Raw genomic sequence first — 3664 nt, 5'->3', positions numbered from 1 at the left:
AATTCAACCTTAAATCTTATAGAAAAAGAAAGTATAGAATTCTTTACAGAGGAGCAAAAATGACATGCTTCAGTGATCAAGGCAGGCCTCACTAAGAAAATGATATTTAAGGAAAGACTTGAGGGAGAAGAGGGAGTTAGCCACTCAGGTATTTACAAAACCCTTCACATCCTTCTATACTTCCTTCCCCTTCCAGTTTTCTCTCTATATAGTCTTACTGCCATCTAATATACTATAATTTTACAGATAAATGAGGTGATTTTATTAACGTATTATATCTTCCATAATTAAATAATGGGATAAAATTAGCTTCTGATAAGCCTCTGAGAGAAGCCTTCCTCATTTGACTGTGTGTAAAATGTTGCTTGAAAAAATATGATCTTTTAGAGAGGATAGACTTTGGCAAAAATCAAGTATCATATAGACTTTAGGGAACTTGTTTCTTTTGATATGAAATCCTGTTGGACTCGGTGTAGAAAATCAATCTATAAAAATACCTGATAAGATGTAAGAATTCTTCATGACATTCAAGAAAGGATTCTCTCGCTCTCTTTCTCTCTTCCTTCCTCTCTCAGGTTTTGTCACATGGAACAAGAAAACCAGTTTCTTCTTTATGTACAGAGACCAAGGAAGGGTGAGTCCTTAGATACTGAAAGGAGAGTACATTCTTTTTTTTAAAACCACCAAAAGCCTCTGGCAGAGGAAGAAGGGCTGTAGGGGTTTTTATCACTCTTAGAACTGGTTTGGTGAAAGGGAATCCACATTCCCTGGAGAAGCCAAATAAGTCGGAGTGAATTAAATATAAGCTGAGGATAGGTCAGCCTCAGATAAAGGCTCCAGTATAACAACTGATGATTAAAGCAAAATAAATTTTTCTATACAAGAGAAGCCCTAGCTATTAATAGTTTGGTGAATGAATTATTAAAACTAAGGGTGATCAATATTTTATGATCGATATTCTTCTTGTCTTTCATTAGTTTAAAAAAAAAAAAGTCATTGGCTAGAGTCAGCTCTAGGTTTGACATGTTTCTGAGCCCCCGTACCATGATAAAGAATGCTGCCAAACTGTGAAATTTGGCTTGTACAATTGGAGTTATTTGGGGGCCAATGCATTTGTGCTGCTTCATCCAGATTCTTACTAATCAGTAGATCCCTCTTGTGACTAATAATCCATCATGAATTTGCAAGACTTGCTTGATCATCTGGGAATCATAAGGAGGCCTTGGGCTCCTTAGCATAGTAACTAACAAGCTGAGCTAATTGGTCACACACTGCAGTAACTTACAACATGATTATTTATGGTATGCCAAAGATAAAGTCTTAAAGCATGTTTATATCAAGGACACTTTAGTTTATTTATAAAATTAAAAAAGAAGAGCAATAGTAAATGGAATAGTATTATCATACTTCCCGGACATGAAGTTTACAATACTGAACAATTTCCTAAAGGAATGTTTTTTACTTCTTTTGAATCTGTAACCCCTTTTTTAATAAACATAAAATTGTTATGCACCATTTGCAAATCATTGCTATCACCTGCACATTCCCACCAACCAAAATAAATCTATGATGCTTTATTTACCATAGTCAGATATAAAATATTATAATATTGTTTGCTTTTACAAACTACAAATATACTTCCTGAAATGTCTGACATGTCCTTTCTTGTTCTTCTTCTTCTGCCTGTTTTATCTCTAACCAACCAGGCTCAAAATTAAAAGCATATATCCTTTGATGTGATTTTCTGCAAATGTATGCAGATTTAATGTATAATTTCAAAATATAAATATAATTTGTATATAAGATAGCATGGATCAAACTTTTATTTAATTAGTAGGTTAAAAAAACCAGGCTAAATAAGAATATGAGATTGATATGTATAATAAGTAAAAAAGTAAATAAAAAGGAATCCTGAAATTAGATTGCTAAATTATATGTAAATCTGGCTAATGTTCTACATGGCAATAAACCATAACCTTCAGAGTAGCTTCTCTTCAGGACGAAAATCATTTGCAGTTGATCAGTTTCTATAAGTTAAACATCTAACTTCACAGAACTTAGACCCTAATGAGTAGTGATATTAAAAGATAACAGAATCATGTTTTCTCCAAATTTCTGGTAACTTTTTAAAATACAAGTTATAAAAATGTGAGCATATGATACGAATAGTAAATGATGAAGCGGTGGGCTTTTGGGGGCAAGCTTTTACAGTGATTGTGTAATATCACACCACCTTTCCCTATCCATCTCCCAAAATCACTTTTTCGTAGAATATTTTGGAAATTTTGTTCATCCTTCACCAACTCCTGAGCAGTCCTCTTGACTCTTGCCTTTCTTGGCTTACTGTTCTTCCCATCTCATGTTGTTCTGCTTTGGGACTGATCAGTACTCTTTCTGATGCTAACGATGCTTACATATTCTGGAAAACAGGCCTCCCATGATTGCATGCAGAGGGGTAGATGAGCAACTGGCTGTACTTCCTTTTGTTACTCCATTCCTTAGTTTCATTCTTTGCCACACTAGGCTGTGCAGATGTATCCGATTCACCTGTTGTGTTGGGAGGAAAGAGAATTAGGACATAGAGAAAAGTTTTAAACTGTATGTTGCATGTCACTATTCCCATTTCCCAAGGGAAAAGCTCCCAAAGGCTGGAACCTTTGTGAAGGATTGCCTTTGTGGACACAATTCAGGTTCCTTCCTTGATCTCCTGCCCTCAGTTCCACATTTCTTGGTACCTGCTTTCTTCTTCATACCTATGCTGTGTGAATCTCTGATTCCCTTTTGGGAAACCCTCTCTATTCACCGGGATGTGTTTGATCTTCCTCTACCATGTAATCTCTGGACATAATTATCCACAGCATGACTTGCCTGAATATCTGTGTTATTCAAGCTAGAATATCACCCCTGGGAGCTTCACCATGATAGTCTAAGGTGGGCACTAGACTCCTTGTCAAACCCCCTTCTCCATTCCCTCTTTCCTACTCCTCCTCCAGTGTTAAATAGAGATACACCATCTCATTGGAAGCCTCCCATTATCAAGTCTAATACACACAGACACACCTATTTCCCAAGGAGAAAGGTACTTTGTAGAGAGGAATAGAAATCTTTAGCTAAATATGACAATTGGCCAGGGTCCCTGCTCTCTTATATATGTATCACTTTATATTTATTACCCTGAGTGGTAATTGTTACCCTTTAACATAGTTTCTTCCAAACTATGCCTTTTCCAGGCACTCTTGGCCATCTGCCCTTGTTCTGTACTCTTTAATGTAGAAGGAATTGAATAAACTTTGAAATGACCACATTAGTGAGAGTAGAGTAGAGCATCCCCATTTCACTTTTTCTGAAGCAGCAGGAAGAGTCATAGAGGATTTCTTTTCCTCATGCCCAAGCATCATTTCTTCTATGCCCAGGAATCAGGAAGGGAGTTCTTCTAGTTAAACTTACTCTTTTTGGAAAGAACATGGCAGAAAGTTTTTAATCATTGTTATGGGTTGAACTGTGTCCCCTTAAAATATATTTTGAGCTCCTAACTCCCAGTACCTGTTAATGTGACCTTATTTTGAAAGAGGGTCTTTGTAGATGTAATCAAATTAAGATGAGATAGGGCCCTAATCCAATATGACTGGTGTCCTTATAATAAGAAGAGGAGAAGACACACAGA

The sequence above is a fragment of the Balaenoptera ricei genome, chromosome 7 (genome assembly GCF_028023285.1).
Source record: "Balaenoptera ricei isolate mBalRic1 chromosome 7, mBalRic1.hap2, whole genome shotgun sequence".
Lineage (NCBI taxonomy): Eukaryota > Metazoa > Chordata > Mammalia > Artiodactyla > Balaenopteridae > Balaenoptera > Balaenoptera ricei.
This window is presented reverse-complemented; position numbering follows the sequence as displayed.